Genomic DNA, 15,178 nt, shown 5'->3' on the forward strand with positions numbered 1-15,178 from the left:
AATTTGGCTATTCTGGAAGTGAAATTCTACTTGGTCAGGTTTTTGTTCAACCATGTGGCAGGTGCCGTTTAAACTAACATGGTTGACACTCTGTTTTAATTTTATTGGTCGGCTAGTCTGGGTCCAGATGACCTTGTTTACGCAATCTATTAAGGGTGACAACCTCCTCAGGAGGTCATTCCCTAGTAAACAAGGGGTGCCCTCTGGAGTCACAACTATGACCGGGTGTTTCAACTTGTGTCGCCCAATTTTAATGTCCAAGTGTGCCGTCCCCTCGACGGGAATTTCCTTCCCGTCAAAGTTCTGGAGTTGTCCAGGAAGTGAGGTGAAAGGAATTTGGTAATTCCCTCCCCTTCCTGCATTCAGTTCATCAAAGGCCCTTCTGGACAGAAGGGTAGCTTGAGATCCCGTGTCCACCAGTGCCAAAATTGTACCCTGTCCCTGTACTTGTACCGGGGCATAATATCTTCCCTCCTTCTCCTCAAGGGGGCACAGATAATGCACATTTTTGGACAACTGGTGGGCTAACTTTCTGGTTTTGGACATTACAAGAGAAGAAATTTGGGCAGACTCCTGTGGTGAGCCTTGGGAATCTGAAAGAAAAAGTTGGCAACTGGAGACCAGAGCCATTGTGGGTTCCCCTGGCTCCGGTTCCGGGCCGCCCGCCCCTTTTTGGAGGCAGTCACCAGGATGGGTTTGAACCAGGGGATTTTCTTGCTGTTGGTTCTGGGATGAGATGGTGGGCGGCGGTAGCTCAGTCTCCACATCTCCCCAGTCTGGATTTGCATCCCTAGGGACCCATTTTTCTTTGGGAGGAGTTGCCCCATCTCTGACGGAGAAGATCCTTTTCCCAGGATCCTCTGAGGATCCCTCTCCCTCAAATTGGAAGATCTGTACCTCCTCCTCAAACTGAGTCTGTTTGGGTCTTTTGTTTCTCCTACCACCCCTCTGCTCCTTAGGAGGCAGACTTTCAGGGGCAAGAGATTTTGGTTCCGGTTCCTGGGTTTCCAGGGGCTGTTTACAAGTGAGGAAGGAAGCTTCCTCCAAGGCTTTACACCCCCCTTCCCTTTGTGCCTCCTCCCTGGGAACCGGAGAGTTATCGGGGTGCTGCCCCCGTCATTGTTCTGGAGCACCAGGTCCAGAGTTGGGTGCATTCTGCGCCGGCATGCCGATCTGAGGGTTCTGCTGAGCCCTCAGTATGTGACCCAGATCCCGCGCCATGCTTTGAACCTGGCGCTCTAACTGGGAAACCCGCTCAGGCTGATACGGGGCCCTGTTTTCTCCCCTGGGCTGATCCCGGGAAGGGTAGCTATCCCTTCTTTGGTAGTACCCCTGGTTGGGAAGATTTGGATACCCCTCCACCCTTGGCCTCCCCTCTCCCGGATTCGGTTGTCTGGGCTCAGGGAATTGGGGAAAGAAGGATGGATGATTTTGGGGCTGGAAGTTGGGTGGATACCTGGGGAAGAAGTTCTGCCCAGGGTTTGGAGAATTTCTGCCCTCCAATGGGAAGTTAGGAGGGAAGTTCCCTGGGTTAGGTGCTTGGCTGGATCCCCCCCCTTGGGCTGGAGGAGTCCACACATAACCCAGGATGGGTCGATTACCCTTGTAACGGGGACTTACATAATCAGGAGAGCGAGGGACCCCATTTGTGGGGCTGCCTCCCTGGCTCCCTGTCTGTGACTGGCCCGTGGGCCTTCTGGGCCTAGCATTATTAGGTGCATGTAGGTTTTTAGGCCCCCCCATCTCCAACTCTAAAACGGGGGTGACCTTTACCTCTGCCACCTTGGCAGCAGCAGGGGTGCTGTTAGTTTTGGGGTTTTTGGGCTGGTTTTTGTTTTCCACCGGTTTCTGCACCTCGTAGATGCGGGTGGCTTGTTCAATGACCCAATATAAAGATCTTTTCTCATGAAAATCTCTCACGAGCTGGGTCATTATATATTTGGGCAAGGCATGGAAAAATGTATTGACGAATTCTCTGCTGTCTGTGCGCACCCTTCTGGTGGTCTGCGCAAAGGCACGTTTCAGTTCTTGCACAAACTCTTGTGGGGCCTGATCCTCCCCACACTGCAAGTTGTAGGCTGCCTTGCGAGCCTCTTGGGGATTTCTGTGAACAGAAAAATGTTTTAATATGGCCACCCTATAGGTGGACCACCTAGAATGATTTTGGTCCTCCAGCCCTGCAAAGAAACTGGAGTACTCTGGGGAGAATGTCCACTTTACATATTGGATACAGCTTTGGCTGTCCTTCAAATGGAAAGTCTCCATCATTTGCTCAAACAACTCTAAGTGCTCCCAAACAGAATACTTGGCATTCTTATGATACGGCGTGATGACGCTCCTGATTGCCTTAATCTGCTTTAAGGGGTCCTTAAGCAAGGCCCTTTTTGTCTTATTGGCCCTTTTGGTCCGGGTAACCCTGGTCCATTCATCTTCTGACTCAGAGGCACTGCTCCCAGAGGTTCCCGTCTGTTCTTCCAGGTTTTCCCGGATTCTGCGAGCCTGGGAATGGCTGGCAGAATGTGGGGACCTGGTCTCCTGTGTCCTGTACCGCTCAGAGGAGTCTTCAGATCCCTCCTTGCTGCCAGGATTTGATGGGTACCCCCCCCCCCCACTGACCTAACTGGGCAGAGGTTTTCAGGATGCCCTTAATGGGCCTACTCTCCTGGGGTTCCCCATTAAATTGCACTGTGCTTGGGTGCCCATACCCGGATGCCCGCCCCTCCATTCCTGGGTGTTACTGGCCTATGAGCCCCATGCTTCTGGCTGGATAGTAATCTGCCATCCCTGTGGCCCTGTGCTCATGTGCGCCAGGGGACATGGGGGTGGCAGAGTCCAGGGACTGAGAGAGATAAAGGCCTCTGGTACTAGGGCTCCTGAGGTTATGCTCAGGAGTTTCCCTTTCCCAGCGAACCTGGTCTCTATCCGCCCCTGCTCCCTGTTGCAATGCAAGAGCCTGCGCCTTCAGTTCCTCAGTTAAGGCCTTACTAGACTCTATCAGTCTCTCCTGCATCGCTACCTGTTGTTGGAGCCTATCATTGTGCTGGCAGAGAGCCTCATTCTCTCTCTGCGTTTCCTGATTGGTCCTGGAGCCCTGGGCCAGTCTTTGCTGCAGGAGGGTTACCTCCTGAGCTGTGTCCCTATTGGCCTGCTCCTGTCTTGCCAGAGCCTCCTCCACCCTCCTGGTGTGCTCTAGCAAGTCCTGGTGTTCTTTTTGGAGGTCACCCAGTCCCTGGTGGGCCAGGTGATTTTCTTCCATTTTTCTTTTTAAATGGCAGACTTCCTGGCCTAAGGCGTCTCTTTCCTGGCTAAGAGCCTGCATTTGTGCCGCCAGGTCGTCCCTCTGCCTTTGAAAGGCACCAGCTTTCTGGCGTTCTTCATCAAACTCTGCCTGGGTATCCAGGTCTTTCAAAATCAGCTTGTTGCTCTCTGCCTTCACTCTATCTAGATGACTTTGCAGGGTGGCTACCTGCTCCGTGCATGCCCTGTTAAAGTCTAATTGTTGCTCCAGCTTTTTCTGGCTCTGCAGTAGGGAGTCCAAACCTTCTTGGTACTCCTTCTGCAAGGCCAGAAATCTGGTATCCTGGTCAGCCTTTTCCTGTTGCAGGATGTCCATATCCCTCTTTATTTTAATGATGTGCTGTCTACTCTCATTTTCTGACTCCTGGCTCCCCTGCAGCCTCTGCTCAGAAGAGACCAGGTCAGATTGGACCTTCTCTAACGCCATCTGTCGCTTATTCGCCAGATCTTGGCTTTCAGTACATTTATCCTGCATGTCTCCCATATATAGGTACAGGTATGCCGCTATCCTAACCATCTTGTCTTGTTCATCCTTAGCTTTAGGAGCCATGTATAGTTCACTCAGGGCCACATGTAGGGGACCCTGATCTCCCCATATATCTGACCCTGTTTCAGTGACCTGTTGCGTGATGGCCTGCAACCAGACCATGCGGTCCTGGTGAGTCCACTCACCTCTCACAAATAACTTATGTAAGAAGTGCTCTCTGGCTATTTTCATGTCTACTAAGGTCGTCATTCTAGAGATTGGTCTCTGTCCTGACTTACAGAAATTAGTATTTTATTTTTGCAAAACAGACCTTTTCCTTAGAGCGTTCCTTTGAGGAGTGCTTTACAGCGTAACACAGCGTGTGATCCGACCGGATATGTGTATCTGGTCAGCTGGCACACTGTATTAATCTGCACAAGTGATAGATCTAACCCAAACGTCCGGCTCGAGCCCCCAATTTGTAAGAGGATTCAATTCAACACTACAGCTAAGTCAATGCCTAGTCTAGGATACTGAATGGAAACCCTTATTGATATATTTTTATATCCAGTTCATGCGTTCTGGATGACTACCCCTATATAACCCCCCTCTCTTGGACTCCCCCTGACCCCACTGAGCCAAGAAGTAGTTCTGTTTTGCAAGTTAAAAGGTTTATTTGATAATTTAAACAATAGATATATATATCACACTTTATAATAATTTAATAATTGAATATCACACTGAATCTGAGCAGTAATCAATAATGGATAGTCTGGCACTAGCACACTTCTTTATAATCAATGATGAGTAGTTATAGGATGGATAAGATAGCAACAATACTTTATGGTTTCAAATGGATGCAAGGTGGAATGAAAATGCAGTACAGAAAATACTCAATATGCGTTCAACAAAACAATGTAATCACTTTTCTCTGGCAATCCCCTCCCCCCTTTATGCAATGCAAGGAAATGGAAGGAAAGCACACAGTTCTCAGAAATGCAATCAAATGTAATTCAGTTCACCCCAGCAAGCTTAGACTACAGATCGGAGTTTTAAACACAGGCCCAAAATGTTTTTACATGTGCTGGCAATGAAGTGAAAAATATGCTAAAAGGCTTTTAATTCCCTCTTGAGGTTCAGGGTGAGTGGTATCAAGTTAATATTAGTCCAGGCTCACTTTAGCAAGGATCTAGGGTGTAACTAGCAGGTTAAACGAATTTTTGGCAACTGAAAGCAAGAAAACTGCTGTTTTCACACGTTGAGAAATTTGCAAATCGAGGCAAGTTACTGCAAGTCTCTAGGACAAACGGTTACGGAGATATGAGCGATTAAATAAAGGTAGTTTTTCGGATTTGGAATGTTAAAATTCAAAGTGACAAGTGCAGCTTGCAACTAGAAAATGACAGGTGACAGCTTTACAAATGACAGGTGACAGTTAGGAGACAGTTCTACTTAGATTAAAATAGATTGAATTAGATTATTTTAACTAAGAGATTGGTTCTGCACAGTCTGCTAGGTACTCACAATATATTTCTGAAATAAATGGGCCTCGCCACGGATCTGGTCAGGTTTTAGACTGGACTCTGGTCTGGTCTCTGCACTTCACAGTGATCTGGGTCAGCTCTCTCTCTCTCTCTGGATTCTGGAGATTGATGGATTTGAAGTCTGGATCTTTCTGCACAGCTTTCTCTAGAGATTGATGGAGGTAAAGTATGGATTTTCCCGGCAGAGCGTCCCGCAGCAAATGGATTTGAAGGTCCCTATCTGTCCTGACTGTCTGCTTTTATGTGTTTTGAAAATGGGTGTGTGTGCAGCATCACTAGCCAGCCCCTCTCCACTTGTCATTGGCCACTTCATCCGCTTCCCCTTGATTGGGGGAATGAAATGAAGTGTCATCATGATGAGGTCTGTTTATGGTACAGAGAACCCACCCCTGTCAACTTTACACACAATCTATATTTGCTCAAAAAACATATTTGCACAGGTACACATTTGTTTAAAATTACATGCACCCTTCACATATCACAGGAGGTATACCCTGTCCAAATCTGCTCTTCCTGGGAGCTTGCATTCAGAAATGGCGACATTTGCACTTTTTAACTGGTTTCGCAATATCGGACATTACCCCAAATTTACACACATGTGCGCAAGGAGTATGGACATTAATTGATGAAGTGTCAGATTTTTAACATGCATACATTTTAAGTAATACCCTCTTAACTGCTAGTTTGCCCCCAGAACATCACACAAATTGGAGTTTGGGCTTGAATTGAAGGTACATTTTTTAAATTAAGGGTCTCAAAGTTATACATTTCTGTCATTTGATTACAAAGAGTTATCAGTGTTTCTGTAAAATATATATTTTGCTTTCAATTCAGTTCTCAGAGTGTTGGAGTCCGCCTCCAAGACTTGGGTGGGTCAGTCACATGTGTCTTCTGGCAGGCAGGCCTTTGTTGACAGGAAACAGTCAAAATCAACATATCCTATTCAATTGCAAGAGCCTATTGTCTGGTCTCCAGGAGGCTCCCAGCCAGTCTGCCTTCTATCAATCAAGAGGTCATGTGAGATTCTAACTCCTGGTGTGAAGCTCTGGAGGTGAGAGGGTTTCCCAGGCTTCAGGCCTCTGGGAACAGCATGTGGCTAATTTTTAATTAAAATGCAGCCTTTGAAGTCAGCTGAGTCAAATCCCTTTGTCAGCAACTGCACTCAGTTCTCCTGTCAGAGTTTAGACCGCTAGCGCCGCCTTGAGGATTTTGTTGGTACTGCATGCAATTTTGGGATCTTTCTTGGATTAATGCATTCTAAACAGGAATGGTTCTTTCATGGTAGTAAATCCTTGCTTAACATTGTTTTGATGGGGCTCCTTACAGTAAAATGGTTATGTGGAACCCCACAAAAGGGTTGAATCTTTAAAGTGGTCCAATGAGTCACGATTTCAGCAACTTTTTGACATCAGTAACAGTGGATTTTGTTAACAAAGATCTTTCTTTACACTGGTGGGTGGAAAGTTAGGTAACCATTTTGGGTGTGCGCACAAACTGCGTGGTTCTCCTGGATTCTGGCGCACTTGTGGGCTTTTTGACCATCTTGGATTATCTAAGCCCACAGCACCAAATGTTGCAGCATGATAGCTCAAACGTGGGTCAGGACACCCAACACTTGGTTGGGGCGTCTCATGTCCACACACAGCCGAATTGCTTCCGAACCTTTCTTGGGTACCGGCACTATGGGGGATACCCAGGCGGTGGGGCCAGTGGCTGGTTCGATGATATCTTGCTGGAGCAATTTGTGTAGCTCGTCCTCGACCTTCTTTTGAATTTTGACCGGGATCCCTCTGTAGTGTTGGGCTACAGTGCATACAGAGTCGTCTATATGCAGCTTGATGGGCCCGTTTTTCAGTTTTCCTATTCCTTTGAATAGCCGCAGGTATAGGTTGTTGATCATTTCAACGGGTTCAATGTATTTGTGGACCATGATGTTGTATAATATGTGGATGAGTCCCATATCAGCGGCCTCCTTGAAGCTCAGAACACACCCACTGTCCGTTTCTGTTGCCAGGGCATCAATGGGTATTTTTCTCTCGTGTCCTTTGTATCTGCAAGTGCCTTCAAACTGTCCCAGACACTTGAGGGGAGTCTTGGCACCATATGCTATAGGTCTACCGCTGCGGGGCACAGCTTTGGCTGTGTGGCTAGTTCTCTGAATATGGTCTCACTGATGACATTGACCGTGGCCCCTGTGTCAATGAGGAATTCTGTGGGCTGCTCATTTAGTTTGATGATCAGCGTGGGGCTGTGCGCTGTGGCAGTCGGGTTCCCTAGGGCATATACGTATGCCTTTCTCTTTTGATCACTTCCCAACGAGCTGGGATCGGAATCAGAGGGTGATTTCTCTCTCAGATAGCGCATGTGCCGTCTTGATCTTCTCTCAGACCTGGCCCGCATGACATATCTCTGCCTTTCCCTTCTTTCTCTTCTTTGTCTCCCGATTCTCTTTCCTTAGTGTCAGGAGGTATCTGGCTTGTTTGTCCTGGTGTGGGTGGACTGGGGTGGTTTCCTGCCGAGGGGCTGTCTTTTGATCTGGGTCGAGAGGAGGGCTCCCTCATTCGTTCCCTGCCTTTGTCGCAGAACAATCGACAGTCCGCCTTAAAGTGGCCCTCTTCGCAACACGTGGCACATCGCTGCCCAATTGCCGGGCAGGTTCCGTCATGTGGGTATTCAAACCCACATTTGTAGCAGAACAGTTACTTCGCTCTTCTTTCCTGTTGTAGTCTGTGAATGTTCTCACCCGGGGTGGGATTGTTGAAGCTCTCGACCTAGGAGTCTATGGCCCTTTCCGCACGGGCTAGCGCTAGAATTTCGTCCATTGTGCGTTGCTTCTGAACGTCTGAGACTCGCACCGGGCTATGATCTGGGATCTGAGCGCCTCTGTGTTAGAGTAGTTAGCGAAGTCGCAGTGCTTCATCTTGCTACGGAGTCGCATGACATAGGCATCCATAGTCTCACCTTTGATCTGCTTGGTGCTGTGGAAAAGATGCCTTTCGTAGTCTACGTTGGTGTGGGGAGTAAAGTATGCAGCCAGTGCATCTTTCAGGTCTTGGATTGAGTCAATGGAGTCAGGTGGCATTTCGTCTATGATGTTGCGTGTGGCAGATCCTACTGCCAGTTTCAACAGACATATTTGCCGTGCGTCCTCGATGGGCCCTGTGGCCCCCATGTAGAGATCAAAGTCTCGGATCCATTTGGTCCACATGGGACCCATGTTGATTGTGTCCATTACATCAAATGCCCCTGGCATCTGTGCCGCCAGCGTCTCTGGCAGTCTGTAGGGGACTTGATCCACCACCTGTGGGCCTGGTCCCGGTTGCCCTTGCCCTTGGGCCAGTGCGCCCTGATCATTGTCTTGGCCTGACATGTTGCCCTGGTGTCAGCTGTGGGCTTGGTGTGGACCCTCCTATGCATTCACCCTCTGGGGAAAAGCTGCCTTCCAGGGTGCAGACCCTATTGATGTCCCAGCTGTGTTTGTCCTTGGGGTGCCCTGCTGTTCCTCCTGGAGCAGGGATAGCTGCCTCTATTAGGCAAAAGCACCATCTGTTGAACCCCCAGTGACTCTGAGGTGCTAGGCCCTTTCTTGGCTCACCTCACATGCTCCTCTGCTCAGATGTCGTGTAGTCGCTGTGATTCCTCCCTCAACAGCTGGTCAGGCATTTCATGCGAGCGGCTTTGATCTTCGCCGCGGCCCACTCGTTTGATCTCCCCACGTGGGAATGGATCCATGTGCTCCCAGCGCTCCAGCGCCACCCGCGAGCAGGCACCCGCTGCTCTGCCAGCGCTCCGCTTCCACCTCCTGGTGTAGAGAGGCTGCCCGCCTTGTCGCCAGTGTCGGAGCGTAGGCTCAAGCCCAGCCAGGCACGCGTGTGGCGCAGCAATTAAACACAGAGCCGGAGCAAATGAACTGTACGTCCTCTTTATTTCCCATCAACTTTCACTCTGCCCGACCCCCTCCTCTGCCCGTCACTTCCCCCCCCAACGTCACTTCCCTCCCTCATGAGCCCGCCCTCCCGTAACTACGGAAACGTCAACGTGACATAATTTATGTACCCACTCACTGGAATGCCCTACCTCCCACCATCCGCAGTGAGCCCTCCCTCCTAGCCTTCCGCAAAGCATTGAAAACCACCCTCTTCTCATAAAGTCCCTCACAGCAGCATAATACAAACCATAGGACCCACTGCTTAAGTTGTATTGACCAACCGCATAAGCTGTAATGATAACCTTGCTTGTTCCTATCTGTAATATGCCTCTTACTGATACCATGCCTGTAACTAAGCTCATGCAAGTAACAGCGCCTCAATGCCCCTGGGCTGCTTGCGCGCTATACAAATTTAAATAAATAAATAAATAAATAAATATGTTAGTCCTACTTTTATGTCTATGGCCTGTCCGGGTTTTTTTTGTGAAAAATCTGGGCACCCTACGTGTCGGCGTTTTGGGGCGGGCCGGTTCGGCACGGCTAATTCGCTGCAGCGGCTGTTTTGGCACACCCATTTTGGCACAGAAGACTTTTCAGGCGCCGTTGATTTGGCACGAAGGACGTTTGGACGTGGCTGACATTGCAGCCACGTCTAAACGCCCCCACGCCAAATTCAAATGCATATTTTTTTGCTGGGGCATCCAGGCACCAAGCTTGAGTGACTCGGGGTTCGAATAGACCCAACGCCTTGTTTATTCTAAAGGGAATAAACCTCTCCCACAGAGTTTAATGATTGCAATGAAAAGACAGTAGGCGCACGTCCACAGTTGTGAAGGAAACGGCAAGCTGTCAATAGCTTAGTGGCGAGTCCACCAAGGGCAGTGGCCAGCTTGCGATTCCTGTGCTGCAATACATGGCCTGCACACAGGAAGTGTGATTCTAAATTTACCAGAGGGGATGCCGGACGGAAGACCAAGGCGATCTGACGCTGGGGCACAGTGCACCTGTCCTACAGCTGGCGACGCAGTGTCCAGGCAGTGCAGGCGGTGTGCTCAGAGGTGCAGGTCAGAGGGGCGTGGTTTTCCTCTGAGCCCCAGGGGTCTTGAATGAAACGTTTAGGAGTGTAGGACAAGCAGCATGTCATTTTCGGGGAGCACAGTGTCTTGGGGGCTTGCAACCCCAACATGTGTCGATGGGTCACGGTTTCCGCGTGTTGCTCCAGAAGGCTGGAATTCAGAAATTACAACAGTGTTTCCCCTTCAGAGGGTGATTTTGGGCAGAGTAAAGCAACGTTGCTTGCGCCGGTCATCCGTGAGTGAAGGTTGCTTCTCGGTGCTTCTGGACTCTCCCCAGCAGTTGGCAAAGGGCAGGTGGGCATTCACTTTTCTTAAAGGAACATTTCAAAAGGATTTAAAGTGCATGTGATGCGCATGGCAACTTCACAAAAATTGTTTCATTAGCACAGTCGACTGTGAGGTGCAGCGCCCTGACAAAACCTTTAACCATAGTGTGCCTCTAAAGACTGAGACCCAGAATGAAAGCATTCTTCTCGCAGCAGTGTCAGAGGCCTCTCTGGTCTTGCTGGAGACAGCGAGAGATTGGGGCAGGACGGTTAGTTCTTCGTTGGAGTCTTTAAAACCGCAGCCTCACACGAAGTCACAAAAGGATGATGCTTCGCAAATGCGGCTCGTTGACAGGTGCTGTGCCTGTTAACATCCTGCATTGCAAGTGACGTTCCGCCGCTCCCCGGGTGCTTATCCCAATGGGTGGCTGTCATGACTGGTTTCCTTGCTTGCACCCTTCTTCCTGAGTGCAGCCCCTGCTGAATTCCTGACTGAAACTGCGCTGGTTACCTGGCCAACCTCTGATCCCAGGGCCAGGTCACTTCCCCCGCCAGTTGCACACCTGCACTACCTCCCTGGCAACCCCTGCACGTGGGGACTGTTGTCTGTATCCCTACAGTCCCCCTCCCAGCACTTGACACCTGATGTCTGCACTTACCCTTGCCGCCAGCTGGCCGTATTTTTATTATTGTTTTATTCATTCTATGTATCCCATGTACTGCACAATCCCCTCCCCCTGTCCCCCCACACTTTTCCCCCTTCCCCCTTCCCTTGCCATTGTGCGATCTGAATGGCACCGCGCCTAGTAAGATCGAGGTCTCTGTCTTCCCTCTGTTCCCCCTTCCTTGCCTCATTGCGCCTTGAAACACTTGTGTATAGGCGCCTTATAAATGCCATATCATGTCATATCATGGTGAGTGAGGTCATGAATGGAATGTTCTGTGTGTTTCTGGAATGCTTGGGTTTGAGTGAATGTTCCACCCGGGCAATTGATAGCTATGTAGCCCGGGTGGTGGGAGCCAGTGGGTTCTATTCCCTCAGCTCCCTCCTAACTGCAGTATAATTTACCTGTTGTCTCCTGAAGATTGAGAATAAAGGAGATTATGTATAGTACTTGCTGCTAAAGTGTACTTTCAATCCACACAGCGGCATGGCCAGCTGCTTAATGCTGACATTTAGCAGCTGGCCAGAAAAGCCAAGCACCAAATGAGCGCCTGACCTACATTAATTAAAAAATAAATAATAATAATTATCAGCACAGTGCAATCTTGAACTCTGGTCTCCCGGAGTTCAATGCTCAGCACCTAACCACTTGGCCGTTCCCTTTAAAAGCTTTGGAAACCCCTGAAGCATCTTCAGTCAGAGCGCAGGTTTGGTGAGCAATAGTCCTGCGGGCTGAGGGCATTTCCTAGACAGGGAAATGGCAATGAGAGACTTCAAGCCCAGGCTGTAATGCCCACCCGCTCTCCCAACGCCCACCAGCAGGACCAGCAGGAAGAGAATATGTGTTCCATCCTGAATGCCCACCCGCTCTCCCAATGCCCACCAGCAGGACCAGCAGGAAGAGAATATGTGTTCCATCCTGAATGCCACCCGCTCTCCCAAAGCCCACCGGCAGGACCAGCAGGAAGAGAATATGTGTTCCATCCGGGATGCCCACCTGTTCTCCAAATGCCCACCAGCAGGACCAGCAAGAAGAGATGTTCCATCCGGAATGCCAACCCGTTCTCCCAATGCCCACCAGCAGGACCAGCAAGAAGAGATGTTCCATCCTGAATGCCCACCCGCTCTCCCAACGCCCACCAGCAGGGCCATCAAGAAGAGTATATGTGTCCCACCCTGAATGCCCACCCCCTCTCCCAAAGCCCACCAGCAGGACCAGCAAGAAGAGACTATGTGTCCCACCCTGAATGCCCACCCGCTCTCCCAAAGCCCACCAGCAGGGCCATCAAGAAGAGTATATGTGTCCCACCCTGAATGCCCACCCGCTCTCCCAACGCCCACCAGCAGGGCCATCAAGAAGAGTATATGTGTCCCACCCTGAATGCCCACCCGCTCTCCCAAAGCCCACCAGCAGGACCAGCAAGAAGAGACTATGTGTCCCACCCTGAATGCCCACCCGCTCTCCCAAAGCCCACCAGCAGGACCAGCAAGAAGAGACTATGTGTCCCACCCTGAACGCACACCCGCTCTCCCAACGCCCACCAGCAGGACCAGCAAGAAGAGAATATGTGTCCCATCCTGAATGCCCAGCCGCTCTCTCTAAGCCCACCAGCAGGACTAGCAAGAAAAGATGCTTCATCCGGAATGCCCACCCCCTCTCCCAACGCCCACCAGCAGGACCAGCAAGAAGAGACGATGTGTTCCATCCTGAATGCCCACCCGCTCTTCCAATGCCCACCAGCAGGACCAGCAAGAAGAGCATATGTGTTCCATCCTGAATGCCCACCCGCTCTCCCAGCGCCCACCAGCAGGACCAGCAAGAAGAGCATATGTGTTCCATCCTGAATGCCCACACGCCCTCCGTACACCCACCAGCAGGACCAGCAAGAAGAGAATGTGTTCCATCCTGAATGCCACCCGCTCTCCCAAAGCCCACCAGCAGGACAAGCAAGAAGAGAATATGTGTTCCATCCGGGATGCCCACCTGTTCTCCAAATGCCCACCAGCAGGACCAGCAAGAAAAGATGTTCCATCCAGAATGCCCACCCACTCTCCCAACGCCCTCCAGCAGGGCCATCAAGAAGAGCATATGTGTTCCATCCTGAACGCACACCCGCTCTCCCAACGCCCACCAGCAGGGCCAGCAAGAAGAGAATATGTGTTCCATCCTGAATGCCCACCCGCTCTCCCAACGCCCACCAGCAGGACCAGCGAGAAGAGCTTATGTGTTCCATCCTGAACGCACACCCGCTCTCCCAACGCCCACCAGCAGGGCCAGCAAGAAGAGAATATGTGTTCCACCTGAATGCCCACCCGCTCTCTCTAAGCCCACCAGCAGGACCAGCAAGAAAATATGTTTCATCCGGAATGCCCACCCGCTCTCCCAACGTCCACCAGCAGGACCAGCAAGAAGAGACTATGTGTTCCATCCTGAATGCCCACCCACTCTCCCAACGCCCACCAGCAGGGCCAGCAAGAAGAGAATATGTGTTCCATCCTGAATGCCCACCCGCTCTCCCAGCGCCCACCAGCAGGGCCAGCAAGAAGAGAATATGTGTTCCATCCTGAATGCCCACCCGCTCTCCCAGCGCCCACCAGCGAGAAGAGCTTATGTGTTCCATCCTGAATGCCACCCGCTCTCCAAATGCCCACCAGCAGGACCAGCAAGAAGAGATGTTCCATCCTGAACGCCCACCAGCAGGACCAGCAAGAAGAGCATATGTGTTCCATCCAGAATGACCACCCGATCTCCCAACGCCCACCAGCAGGACCAGCAAGAAGAGACTATGGCCCTCATTACAACTCAGGCGTTAAGGGTTTAACGGCGCCGTCGGCGGCGTTAACCTTGAACGCCTGATTACAAGTGTCCCTTTGCGGGTTGGTGTTTAACGCCTGCTTTTAGCAGGCGTTAAAAATCCAACCCGCAAAGGGACTTTGGAGCTAATTACGGCACCGTAATTTACGGTGCCGTAATTAGCGCCTTCCCCATTATGCCCTATGGGGGCAACAACGGGAATGGGGAAGGGCAAATGGTGAATGGGGAATTACCGCCCCACTCACCTTGGAATGGGGCGGTAATTCCGCCATCCACCATGGCGGAATCGTAACCTTAGCGGCATGGACCATGGTGCTAATAGCACCATGGTCCTCTGCCAAGGTTGTAATCAGGGCCTATGTGTTCCATCTTGAATGCCCACTCGCCCTCCGTACGCCCACCAGCAGGACCAGCAAGAAGAGCATATGTGTTCGATCCTGAATGCCCACCCGCTCTCCCAACGCCCACCAGCAGGGCCAGCAAGAAGAGAATATGTGTTCCATCCTGAATGCCCACCTGCTCTCCCAAAGCCCACCAGCAGAGCCCAGCAAGAAGAGACTATGTGTTCCACCCTGAATGCCCATCGGCTCTCCCAATGCCCACCAGCAGGACCAGCAAGAAGAGAATATGTGTTCCATCCTGAATGCCCACCCGCTCTCCCAATGCCCACCAGCAGGACCAGCAAGAAGAGAATATGTGTTCCATCCTGAATGCCCATCGGCTCTCCCAATGCCCACCAGCAGGACCAGCAAGAAGAGAATATGTGTTCCATCCTGAATGCCCACCCGCTCTCCCAATGCCCACCAGCAGGACCAGCAAGAAGAGAATATGTGTTCCATCCTGAATGCCCACTCGCTCTCCGCATGCCCACCAGCAGGACCAGCAAGAGGAGAATGTGTTCCATCCTGAACACCCACCCGCTCTTGTTTGTTTTGCTCCTGTTTTAGTTCCCCCCCCTTAATTTTTTCAGACATGAACATTTCCGCTTTTGCATTAAGGTTTGCTTAGAGCATCTAATGAAAGTTATGAAGAGGCATTATTAAAAACTGTTGTTAGTTGGCGCTCGATGCATACAAGTATCATTCGATGTCAAGGCTCTGATTATGCTCAACTCTACTCTTT

The 15,178-nt window shown here is 50.6% G+C and overlaps 1 long non-coding RNA gene across 1 annotated transcript in view; it reads left to right on the forward strand.

Annotated features, from left to right (window-relative positions):
* The window catches only part of LOC138493357 (uncharacterized), an 86,363-nt gene that overhangs the window by 35,753 nt on the left and 35,432 nt on the right, over positions 1–15,178 (forward strand). The gene's annotated exons all lie outside the window — the stretch shown is intronic.

This window comes from Ambystoma mexicanum, chromosome 10, assembly GCF_040938575.1.
Source record: "Ambystoma mexicanum isolate Mex_15411 chromosome 10, UKY_AmexF1_1, whole genome shotgun sequence".
In the NCBI taxonomy this organism is placed as follows: Eukaryota; Metazoa; Chordata; class Amphibia; order Caudata; family Ambystomatidae; genus Ambystoma; species Ambystoma mexicanum.